Source organism: Dreissena polymorpha, chromosome 8 (genome assembly GCF_020536995.1).
Source record: "Dreissena polymorpha isolate Duluth1 chromosome 8, UMN_Dpol_1.0, whole genome shotgun sequence".
In the NCBI taxonomy this organism is placed as follows: domain Eukaryota; kingdom Metazoa; phylum Mollusca; class Bivalvia; order Myida; family Dreissenidae; genus Dreissena; species Dreissena polymorpha.
The window spans coordinates 93,648,041-93,661,931 of record NC_068362.1 but is presented as its reverse complement, the minus strand read 5'-3'; positions in this window follow the sequence as shown (position 1 = coordinate 93,661,931).

Here is a 13,891-nt window from a genome sequence, read left to right as displayed (position 1 = left end):
AAATGTTGTACAAATGAGTGAAGATGATTACATTAAATGTATAAGAAGTTCATTACACTCATCAAAGGTCTTTTTGAAAAGAAGTCCAAATGAAATCCGAGTGAATCTTTACAATGACATCGTGTAAAAAGCATGGAAAGCAAACATTGATATCCAGTTCATATTAGATCCATATGCTTGTGCAATGTACATTGTGTTATATATCAGCAAATCTCAAAGAGGAATGCGTAATTTGTTGCCCGCTGCTGCAAAGAAGCAAGAAATGGTAATTTAAACATAAAGAGACAAGTAAGACATATTGGGAATGCATTTTCAAATAGTGTTGAAGTGAGTGCACAAGAAGCAGTTTATATGGTGCTGCAAATGCCGTTGACTAAAAGTATGTTGTATTTATAAATTCTTCAATCCCAGACCAGAGAGTACAATTACTGAAATCAAAGCCAGTACTAGATGAACTGCCTGCAGACTCTGTTGATATATTTTCAGACAATGCGATCAAAAGATACTCAAAACGCCAAAAAGCTTTAGAAAACTATTGTTTGGCTGATTATGTGTCGCAATTAGAAATAATTTATCCGAATGAATATAATGAGAACAGCTATGAACAAGAAAATGATGATCAAAAGACCGAAGAAACTTCAATAAATGAACATTTTGATAATAGCCAACTCCTCATGAATTTGAAGAATGGCATAAAAATTAAAAGACGAAAGACCCCAAAAGTGATACGGTATGTAAGATTTAACCATAAAACAGATGAAGAAAAAAACTATAGAGAACAAATTATGTTGTTTTTTCCTTGGAGAAAAGAAAACATTGACTTACTGCAGGGCTTTGATACATATAAAGAACATTACGAGTCTATGAAGTATAGTATAGACGCTAAAATGTTCACTTTATGAGCATCATGTTGAAGAATTGGACCAAGCAAGAACAATGGCAGAAGCTGATCTTGATGTATTCGATGAAATAGCACCTGGAAATGAACAAGAAGAAGCAGAAACTGCTGAAGAAGAAATCATTGAATCAGAGGAATTTATTTATTTTAATCCAGATAGAGTAACAGAACACAGAGAATATGATATAGGTAATGAAATTGGATGTACTGTCTCTACTTCACAAATTGTAACAAATGAAAATATTTTAGCTGATTAAGAATACAGGGCTCTTGTGAGATCTTTGAACATTAAACAGAAGCAGTTTTACAATCATGTAATTCATTGGATCAAAACCAAAGATGCTCCTTTATATGCATTTCTTTCTGGTGGAGCTGGTGTTGGTAAAAGTGTTGTAATTAGAGCATTGTATCAAACATTGTATTGAATACTCAATCTGAAAGAAGGAGAAAACCCTGATGATGTACGAGTTCTTTTATGTGCATACACAGGCAAAGCTGCATTTAATATCAATAGTTCAACTAACTGTTCAGCATTTAAGCAGAAATACAAGCATTCGGATCAGACATTGACCTGTGATAGTTTGAATACATTTAGAACCAAATACCGGAATCTTTCTGTTGTGATTATAGATGAAATTTCTATGGTAAGCAACACAATGTTGAACTTTATAAATCAAAGACTTCAGGAATTAAAAGGAACAAGAAAACCATTTGGTGGCATAAGTATCATTACTGTTGGAGATTTTTTCCAGCTAAAGCCGGTGAATGGTGATTGGATATTTAATGATCTGACTCGAGATGCCACATCTCTTTCAAATAATTTGTGGAAAGAACATTTCTTATTGTTCGAGTTGACAGAAATTATGAGGCAAAAAGATGATGTAAAATTTGCTGAATTATTAAACAGATTAACAGAGGACGATAGAAAAGTTATTCAACAGTGTAAAATAGATACAAATGCAGAAAATTACCAATTTAACTCACCACATTTGTTTGCTGAAAATTATTACATGCACATGTTCAATGAAACAATCATAAACACTTTGGATTCTCAGAAAGTTCTAATATTATGTCATGATTCTGTTGTTGCCCCAAAATTATCTAAAGAGAAACAGCATGATGCAATTACAAAATTGCCTACTGACCCAAGTAGAACTGCTAAGTTTCATTGTTTTTTAAATGTTGTGGTGGGAATGATATATGATCTCACAGTAAATTCAAATACTGAAGATGGCCTTGTAAATGGTGCATCTTGTGTTGTGAAATTTATTGAATACAAGCAGAACCAAACAAATCGTCCAAGTATTAAATGAGTAAAGTTTGATGATATAAAGGTGGGCTTTGAAACTAGAAAAAAATACATAAATAGAATGCTATATCATGACCAAATAGATCTTTCATGGACTCCAATATTTGATATAGTAAGATCTTTTACATATAATTAAAAAAAACTTTTGAAAGAATTCAGTTTCCAATGCAACCTTCAGCAGGACGTTCTGTTCATAGAGCTCAGGGAACTACTCTTGAAAGTGCGGTTATTGATCTCTCCCAAAGAAAACCTCGAAAGGTTCCACACCTGCATTATGTTGCATTGAGTTGAGTGACATCATTAGACAAACTTCAGATTTTGAACTTCAATGAAAACGCCTTAACTGTTGATGAACAGGTTAAAACTGAAATGATAAGATTGCATAATAATGCTCAGCTTGAATTATGTCATGTTCCTTTGGAATCTATTGATTCAAGCCTGCATTTCAAAGTTGCTTTTAATAATTGCAGATCGTTGCATAAACATTTCAATGACATCAACCATGATTATGTTTTTTTATCCTCACACATATTTGCATTAGCTGAAACACGCCTACATGAAGCTGATAATAATATGGATTTCTTTATAGAAGGATATTCATTGCTACGTAATGACCAAGCTTTAATTTGTTTTGGTTGGGCAACCGATTATTTGAGGAAAGTTCATGCGTTTCATGGGCGGACCAAAACGAGACGCAATTTTTATGTGGAAACAAGCAGCTGTCTCCTGCAGATTCAAAAATTAATTTTTACTGTCCGTCTGAGGTTTTATTGGATAACAATCCTGTGCACTGTGACCTATCAGGTGGTTTAGATCCTGGTATTAAAGACAGAATGATAACTCTTGTAGCCAACAATATTAAAGCGTCTTTATTATACGTTATAGTGTTTTATGGAAAAAAATAAACGCGGAACAGACATTTTCTTAATCGGATTTGAATCCGAAACATTGGTGGAGAAATAGTTAAAATTATACCTTTATTTTATGCGAAATGTAACATAGTTATACACAGAATAAGACTTTATTAAATAAACTTCTATTCATATTATGTGTTTTGTTCTTTGTTTTAAATTCATGACTCTTGTTAGAAGTGTTCTCTACAAATCATGTGTTTTTTGCTCTTTTCGATATTTTTCCTCAAAATACAGGAACATGAAACATACCTTTTGAAACCATCTAAAATATGTAATTAAGGTCCAAAAATTTGTTTGTTTTCCATTTACCCGACAGATCCTAATTTTTCGTTCCGACACGTTATTTGTTTGGTCATTGGAAATCAAGTTTACGGCGAATTATTCATTATTTGTTTAAATTGATTATTGTTATCAAAAGTATGACTGTGCCATCTTTGAATGTTATATAATTAATGTTGCAAACACATATAGATAAGATAGTTTATTAAAGTCTCATCATCATGTAGCTGGTAAAACATATATAAAATAGCTTTAAAACATAATTCATAAATGCCACTCACAATTGAGTTATAAGAGACTATACATATTATAAAAATACAGTTCAGCATCTATAGCCAAAACTTTATGAACATATTTCACTTCAACAAAGGAGAATGTTGATCAAGTTTTCAACTTCAAATATCGGTTTTAAGTAATACAAAACATATAAGAGTAAGATAAATCTTACATCTAATTGCTATTGATATTATAAAGATCATTTTGCAAATCTAGTGCCAATATAAGTTCTTATTCGAGCAGAAAACACATTTAGAAGAACTTGCTTAGTTGGAAATATCTTGCACAGGTAAACAACGTCAAATGAAAAAAGTTTCGCTGACCTACCTTCCCTACGTTTTGGCAATGTTAGTGGAAACAAGAAAACTTACTACATGAGTGTGGTCAAATTTCAACCTTGAATTGCATTTTGATATGTACGTTAAAATTTATTAACTGATAATTTAATCAAATATCAGAGTGGAAAGAAGTAAAATTATTGAGCAAACTTTCATATATGTTATACAGTTTAATCTAAAGCATATTTTTTTTATCACACTAGCATATAGTTTATGCAGTTTAAAGTAAAACAAAAACAAACAAATTGTCTTTAATTACATATAAAATATATACTGAAGCAAAACATATTAAGCAATTAACGTAATTAAAACATGCATACAATGTAGGCGTAACATAAATAAAATCAAATAGCCCGTTGGCCTCATTTCATTCCCAACATGCTCTTTGAACTTTTCACATATGACTTCTGGTTTTTGTCTGCCACACACAGCCACGTGTCGTTCAGTACTTCGTTTGTACGCATACTCCTTGCACCAATTTTCACACTTGTATTTGTATCCGTTGCCATGAGACTGGCTCATATGTTAGTTAATGTCTCGCCTGCAAGCGAATGTTTGTTGCATACAAAACACGTATGAGGCCCTTTTTACAAGTGGACGACGCGTTAATGTCTTTTCATGTTTAAAACTGTGCTACATGTTTTTACCGCAGACAAAGCGAGTTGCGAGTTGTTTGTTCATGGATGTTTTTGATATGGAACGAGACTATGGCTTCTGCACTAAAAATCTTTCCACAGAAGTTGCAGAAACACTTTTGGCGTTTGTTTGATGTCGGCATATCAACGTTGCGACCTGAAACATACCAAATCGTTATTAGTATATAACGTGACAGTTTAGCAAGAAAATATTGAATCAGGACGAGACAGCCTATATATATATATATATATATATATATATATATATATATATATATATATATATCTGCCCTTGATTTACAACCAATGTGACCTAACAGGGTTTTTTAAGTACCGTCAGTGCATTACAGTTATAGCAGGGTCCCGTTTTGGTGAAATGTTTAATTTCTATTTATGCATACCAAATTTCCTAAGAGTAACCGGTTTGTACTTAATGATATACCGCATTATAAAGTTTTGCGGAAGGACGGACAGAAAGACGGACGGACGGAGTACAAACCTATTTGCATTTGAGAACTTTGGACTCGGGCCATAGAACTGTTCTGCGTATATATAAGCAAAGGAATTTTAATACATTTCTACACATGGAAATGTAATGTTATAAACATCATAATCACGTAAACAAGTTAATCAACATAAGTAATCTACATTATCTTCATGAGCATTTATCAAGTAAAGAACTTACCTTGTATTAAACTTGTATTTTTAATTCCGATAATAACGTAAGTGTAACGATCCGTCCCTTATATATATACAACAACGGCTAGCTCACCGGACGAATCGTACAGAATGGTTATAATGAATTTTCCTCGTGGCTACCTTGCCAAGTTGATTGGAGACAAACACAAATAACAACGATAATTACACGATACTACACTACTCTAAACAGAACAAATATAATCAAAACCTATCTCCCTAAACTACTACCCTGATTTCTCTCTGATAAAACTCGACCAGGAACCCTCAAGTTCGAATCTTTTACCATGAAACTGTTAGTATGAACTCACATTATACACAAAAATGATGGGCATTTAAACCTTTATCTCAAACATCATACACAAAACCACACACACTAAACCCTATGTACTAAACGCCATGCATGAAACCCTATGCATGAAACACCATGCATGAAACCATAGGTATCAAACCCTATGCATGAAACCATATGCATGAAACTCTATGCATGAAACGCGGGCAAAAGACAGGTTCCTTATTTTCACACACTGACTGAAAAGACTTCTAATAATGTAGTTCTTGTTAAGACGGTGTCTCAATGACCCAAGTCCTACTACCGAACCACGGGTTTGAAGCCCAGGCTCTCCTAAACGCAATGATCCGTACAGACACTATAACCAGGATTCCCTTCGTATCAGCCAATAATGTTAAAATAATTCCCCTTCTTTCCGTAATGTGTGTTTTAGTGTATATGTAGTCTTCACGATGTTAACCAAGCGTCAGCTACGTTCAGAGAGAGAGAAATGACTGTCGACCCGCGCTTATATACCCCGAGAATTACTGGGCGATTCCATTATACGGGTCAAGTCTATTTAGACTGGACAGGGAGATCAACTTTCTGGTTGCTAATTGTGTAATTTAATCAACATTCCCTATGTATAAACGTCGATTGGCATGTGAATTACTGTTACAATCAATCTAGACATGTTTTGAAAAGAATTTTATATACAGTCCACTCTCGTTATCTCGAAGTCGGCGGGAACATGAAAAAATATCGAGATAACGAGAGTTCGAGATATCCGATTAGGAATTTTCAAACGAAAATGAGACGCAATTTTATCTTGTTTTTAACATATAATTACCTGCTAAGCGGTCTAACAAAGCCGTCAACATGAGGCATAATACCCTCTTCCTAATATACATGTATACGCATTTTTACGAGGCACGATTAATTTTGCTATTTTAATGCTTAAAATGACGTTGTAAGTATTACAGAATTGTATGAAAACATGCGGTTAGAATTTTTATAGACTGTCGAGTAAACATTGGTTATGTTGCTATTTAAAGTGATGATGCAATTGACCTCCAATCAAGACGAGGGTTTTCCATCTGAACATGCGTAAATCACGTTCCGGAATACTGAACTGTACATGTACATTTTGTTGTTTGAAATGCAAAGTGCAATAGATTATTAGTACAGGATCAAATACAAATGAAAAACCATTTTGAGTCTTGTCTTTATCATCGTTTTATCTTAATAACGTTTTATATACGCAAAAATATAACTCAATGCATTTTGGAATGTTGTTTGTAAAAACAATTACTATTTTGGCCTTTCGGCAGGCTGTGTATTAATTGCAGTTAAAGTGACAGGCCTTACTCAAGTGTTGATGGCTAACGACATTACACACGTGTGATCATTGATGCAATCGATGATACATCAATTTCCTACCGCAAAGTATCGGGAGCAGCCGGGCTAAGCGGGACGGTGATCAAAGAAAAAAGTTCGCACCTTTTGCCGACACTGGGACAGTTATTCGCACTTCGAGATAAACCACAGTAAATACATGTAAAATCGGGACTCGGGACAAAATTTTATATCGACATATCGAATAATTCGACATAACGAAAATCGAGATATGCGATGTTTACTTACATAGATAAAGAAGGAAAAAAGTTGGGACATTGAGCTTACTTCGACACGGAGACCTTCTGTTGCTTTCGACTTCCGACCATGTTTCTACATACGGCTATCCGTATTGATTTCCTATTGTTTGACGGCTTAAATTCCCCTTCCGTTCTTCGGATACCAGGCAGCTGGGGATGTGTAGGTTTTCTGACAACCCTGCCTACTAGCGGTAGGTCTGTGCTTCCTGTTTCACATTTTTCTTGACTCTCTTTATCACTCTCCGACAACTCCTCTGCTAATTCAATTTCTGATTGTTTATCCCAACTGTCATCTACTTCATCCCTGGCTGCAGTAGACTCACAACTCTTCAGAGTCCAGTCTTCTCCCTTACCATGCACGTTCTTCATATGTTTTTTCAAATACTCCTTCTTCTTGAACTCTTTACCACACGTGTCGCAGGGCAGCCTTTCATTGATCCCGTCACATCTGACCACATGGAGTTCAAAGTTTTGCCCGGCCGGAATCTGCTCGTTGCATCTAGGGCAGATGGGTAGAAGGGGATCTTTTCATTTGGTTGTCTTTGTGTTGGGCATTCCCTGCAAATAGAAAACGAAATCATTTGACTATACTGGAGGTTTGCGTTTTCTACCGAATCGCGATACATCCTCCGTATCAGAAGATGGCCTGTCATTTTCCTGAATCTCATTTTCCACTAAACACTCATCTTCATCGTCACTTTTTCCCAACCCATCTTCTCCTGAAAGTAGCTGACTTCGACACTTGCGAACCCTATCACAATGTACAACCTGATTGTTCCTATCCCTTACACAGTCTATTTCATTAAGTACATCTGATAGTTTCCCCCTAACATTGAACGGCCCCTTCCAAAATGACGTTAATTTAGAGGAGTTTCCAACTCTTTTGACGGGAAAATACACGTAAACCTTATCTCCTACTTCAAAAGTTTCATAGAACGCCCTTCTGTCATGTATTTGTTTTTGCCTCATTATTGCCCGGCCTGTGTTTTGCCTAACAAAGATATGTGCGGATGTTAAGTTTTCCTGTAATTCCCATACCCATGTGTGACTAGGAATATGTCGAATACCTGACGGTAACGCGTAGATCAAATCGAGTGGGGTTTGGACTTCACGACCTAACATAAGAAAGTTTGGGGTCATACCGGTGGTTTCATGCACAGCACTACGATAAGCCATAAGGACATATGGAATATGCTTATCCCAATCACGATGGTTTTCGTCCACAAACGCACTTAACATAGCGACCAATGTCCTATTAAACCGTTCGACCATACCATCTTACTGGGGGTGGTAAGGAGTGGTCCTGGTTTTCTCTATTGCTAATAATAGACACATCTCTTGAAACAGACTACTCTCAAACTGACTACCTTGATCAGAGTGTATTGACCGTGGTATCCCAAACCTAGTAACTACCTCTTCCACAAGAATTTTGGCAACAGTAGCTGCCTGCATATTTCTCATTGCAAAACATTCAGTCCATTTGGTGAAATAATCACCAATAACTAGTATGTATCGATTACCATCTTCCGTTTCCGGTAGTTCTCCGAGAATGTCAATCGCTATACGTTCCATCGGGTAACCCGAACGTACGATTTGCATTGGTGCTTGTTTAGTTTGTGTTGGCCCTTTCCTCTTTGAACAGGTTTCACATCCAGCAACGTATATTTTAACGTCTTTTCGATAACCAGGCCAGTAAAACCCTCGCTGTATCTTCTCAAACGTCTTCTTAAACCCAAGATGACCTGCGGTCCGTACGTCATGTGCTGTTTGAATGACTGTTCTCCTTTCTTTCAAAGGTACCACAATTTGATGTCTGACCTTCTTTGACGCGTACTCAGTTTGTCGTCTGACTAACAGCCCATTATAGATTTCCAAGAGTTCAAACTGATTCCACAGGTTCTTGACAAAGTAGCTTTCTCGTCCAATGTCCTGGAGTGGAGGTTTTCTGTTTTCAGAAACCCAAGTCCTGACATTACTGATATCGTTGTCGCTAGTCTGCAATATAACCATGTCCCTTGATTCTATTTGCAGAACGTGTATATTCGCTTCATCCTTACACGTCGGTTGAACCTTCATCTAATTCTGAGGATTTCTCTACATCCGTCAAACCGCACTGTCTGCATGGTATGCGACTCATACCATCGGCATTTCAATGGAGTCTACCCGGTCTATGTTCGATCTTCATTTGATAAGTTGAAAGGATTTCCAACCATCGTGCTACCTGGTCTTCCGGGTTTTTAAACTTGGTCAACCACCTTAGCGACCCATGATCTGTTCTGATGAGAAATTCCTTTCCGTAAAGATAATGACGAAAATGCTTCACGAAATGAACTACATCAAGCATCTCTTTCCTCGTCACACAATATTGTCTTTCAGATTTGGTCAGTGTCCTGCTAGCATACGACACAACCCTTTCTAGTCCATTAATGTTCTGACTGAGAACAGCCCCTATTGCAAGATCGCTTGCGACTGTGTCGAGTACGAATGGTTTGGAGAAATCCGGATGTGCCAAAACAGGTGCAGTAGCAAGCATCCTTTTCAACTCACTGAATGCCTTCTCGCAATCAGAAGTCCAAACAAAACGTATGCCTTTTTCAGTCAATCGGTGGAGCGGCTTGGCTATGTGCGAATAATTTTCCACAAATCGGCGGTAATATCCGCAGGTGCCCAGAAAAGATCGCACTTCAGTGACGTTTACAGGTGTCGGCCGTTGCTTTATGCATTCGGTTTTCTTTGGGTCAGTAGACACCCCTTCTTCACTTATAACATGACCCAAATATTCAACTTGTCTTTTGAAAAGCTGGCATTTTCGTGGCTTGAGTTTCAACCCTGATGCCGCAAGCCTCTCGAGAACAAGATCAAGGTTTTGAACCATGTCGTCAAATGATCTCCCCATGACAATGATATCGTCTAAGTACAAAAGACAAATTTTCCAGTGCAACCCTGATAGAACGGTTTCCAATAACCGTTCAAACGTTGCCGGGGCATTGCAAAGTCCAAACGGCATAACATTAAATTCAAACAAACCATGTCGAGTGTTAAAAGCCGTTTTGTTCTTATCTTGATTTTCTACTTCAACCTGCCAGTATCCTGAACTGAGGTCTAAACACGAAAACCATTTGAAACCAGAGAGATGTTCCAGAGTCTCGTCGATTCTTGGTAGTGGATAAGCGTCTTTTTCTGTCACATCGTTCAAACGTCGGTAATCGACACATAACCGACGCGATCCATCCTTTTTGTGCACCAAGACGATTCCAGTAGCCCAGGGACTTGAGAAAGGCTGGATAATCTCATTTTTTAACATCTGTTTGATCTGGCATTCTACTTCTTCCTGCATATGCACAGGGATGCGTCGTGGTGGTTGTTTGATTGGCTTTGCATCACCAGTCGATATTCCATGTTTTATAATCCCTGTTCTTCCAAGGTCATGGTCATGTACAGAGAATATGTTGGCATATTTGAATAACAGGTCATGGACATGTTTCTTCTCTCTCGTATCCATCCCATCTGTGGATCTTTCATACAGATCTTCCATGTGGATAGGTAGGTCAGACGTCGTGCCAACAGAGTCGTTCTGTTCCGTTACTCTCTCTATGCTACTTATTGTCGCAACGTTTGCCTCAGGGTATAAAACTTTTTCTGTGGTGGAGAAATTTGCAATACGTAATGGCACAGTTTTGCCAGCTTTTACTAAAGCTCGTGCTACTAAACCTCTATCAAAATTCAGTGACTTTTCGGTTGGTTCAATAATTCCAATTCCCAGAAAGTTTACTCTTGGGTCAGATACTCTACCCTCTGTGATAATTTCCGAACCAGGTGGTATGGTCACTTTTTCTGAAAGTGTCACACGGTAACAACCGAACCGACCATGACATTGTAAGGCAACAGTTTTGTTTAGAACAGTCATGGTTCTGTTACGAACGTTCACCACAGACTTGTATGTTTCTTAAAAATCTAGGCCTAGGATTACATCTACATCTAGGTCAGTCACAAACAATGTCAAAGGACACTTCCTGTCTTCAATCATCAAAACAAGTTCGACCGAACCCATGATGTCCATGTTATTTCAAGAAGCAGAAAGAACAGACAGTGTAGATGGGGACAGATGATGGTTTGACTCTATGACATGCCAGACGTTTTTGGATACGAGTGACACCGTTGCCCCAGTGTCTATTAGACAACTTACGTCCATGCCATCAACTAAAGCTTTTGCGAATAACCCGGCTGTTCCGCAACCGGACCCATTAACTCTAAAAGTAGCTGGTTTCTCATCTGATGACTGGCTAGACCTTTTTTTAATTCGGTTTTTAACCACTGGACATCTTGATCTTAAGTGTTTGTCAGACCCACATTCAAAACATAACCTCTTTTTCTGTGGTGGACTGTCCCTTTTTCGATTTTCAAAGTCACGTTTTGTGTCAGCCGACGATGCGGATTTCCATACTCTTTCGTTTTGTTGATAAGAAACGGGTGGTCGATATCTTGCCCGCTGCGATTGGAAATCCTTGACCATTCCCTCCATTTTAGTTATCAAAGATTGTAGGTTTGATAATTCGGGGGTCGGTTCTGGACGATCAGCCGTTGTGACCCTCACTTGTTCCTGTTGCCTTCTCTCTGTACGAAAGAATGCCTCAAGTTCCACAGCATGCCTGACTGCGTCATTAAGATAAGTAGGTCGGGCCTGTTTAACTTTAAGACGGAGATCCGAATTGACCAGAGAATCAATAAACTGCTCCTTAGCAAGGGTATCACGGACTTCCGTAGGAGCACTTGGGTAGGCAAGGTTCGCCAATCTTCGTATATCCTGACCAAGCTCAGCCAAGGTTTCTGATGCTCGTTGTCTCCGGTCTCGTAACTGAACACGATATAATTCGGTTTGATTGGCAGGAGCAAATCTATCCTCAAGCGCTTGTGCTAGTTCGTCATAGTCAGTTGTTTTTGCCAAATACGCCTTGAGCCTGTCCTCGTAGAGAGACCGACAGATACAATCCCTTCTGCTCTTCTGTCCAATCATTTATTTTGGCACAAGCCTCGAAATGTGCCCTGTAATCATGCCATGAACCACTTCCATCATATGTGGCTGGTTTTATGGAATTGTAGCTTCGCTTTCTTTCATTTAGGAAGTCTTTTTCGGGCATATCTGTCGGTTTGTTTTTATGCCGTCGGTGTGTGACAAATCTGTCCTGCCCCATAGCCGCCCCAACTGGTGTCTCGTTATGGTTGCCAGTTTCTATGATCCTTGAAACAACTGGCCGTCCGTGTGGAATGCCTGTGTTACGAACAGGAGTTGATGTAAACAAGTTATTATACTGCGCCCTGGTACGATTTATTTCTTCCTCTAGTACCGCAAGCTTCTTTTCCAATTCCAACTGCGTACTTTCTTCCTTGATCGTAACCGATTTACCCAATCATTCCGCAACCAATTCCCGCATCAACTCCTGTTTTTCTTGGCCTTGTGCCATTGTCAGTTGTGGGTAACAGCGTTTCTATTAAAACACGTCTTGTCCCCCGTTGGGCGCCAAATTTTGTAACGATCCGTCCCTTATATATATATAACAACGGCTAGCTCACCGGACGAATCGTACAGAATGGTTATAATGAATTTTCCTCGTGGCTACCTTGCCAAGTTGATTGGAGACAAACACAAATAACAACGATAATTACACGATACTACACTACTCTAAACAGAACAAATATAATCAAAACCTATCTCCCTAAACTACTACCCTGATTTCTCTCTGATAAAACTCGACCAGGAACCCTCAAGTTCGAATCTTTTACCATGAAACTGTTAGTATGAACTCACATTATACACAAAAATGATGGGCATTTAAACCTTTATCTCAAACATCATACACAAAACCACACACACTAAACCCTATGTACTAAACGCCATGCATGAAACCCTATGCATGAAACACCATGCATGAAACCATAGGTATCAAACCCCATGCATGAAACCATATGCATGAAACTCTATGCATGAAACGAGGGCAAAAGACAGGTTCCTTATTTTCACACACTGACTGAAAAGATTTCTAATAATGTAGTTCTTGTTAAGACGGTGTCTCAATGACCCAAGTCCTACTACCGAACCACGGGTTTGAAGCCCAGGCTCTCCTAAATGCTGCACGTATCGCAATGATCCGTACAGACACTATAACCAGGATTCCCTTCGTATCAGCCAATAATGTCAAAAATAATTCCCCTTCTTTCCGTAATGTGTGTTTTAGTGTATATGTAGTCTTCACGATGTTAACCAAGCGTCAGCTACGTTCAGAGAGAGAGAAATGACTGTCGACCCGCGCTTATATACCCCGAGAATTACTGGGCGATTCCATTATACGGGTCAAGTCTATTTAGACTGGACAGGGAGATCAACTTTCTGGTTGCTAATTGTGTAATTTAATCAACATTCCCTATGTATAAACGTCGATTGGCATGTGAATTACTGTTACAATCAATCTAGACATGTTTTGAAAAGAATTTTATATAATTAAATAGCATTTCTAGTATTTTATTTGTCCTAGATCCATTTATAAACAAAGGAGCAGTCAGTTACTACTTCGCATGATTTATCACCTAAAACAGATTAACAACTGTAACGAATGGTATGATGA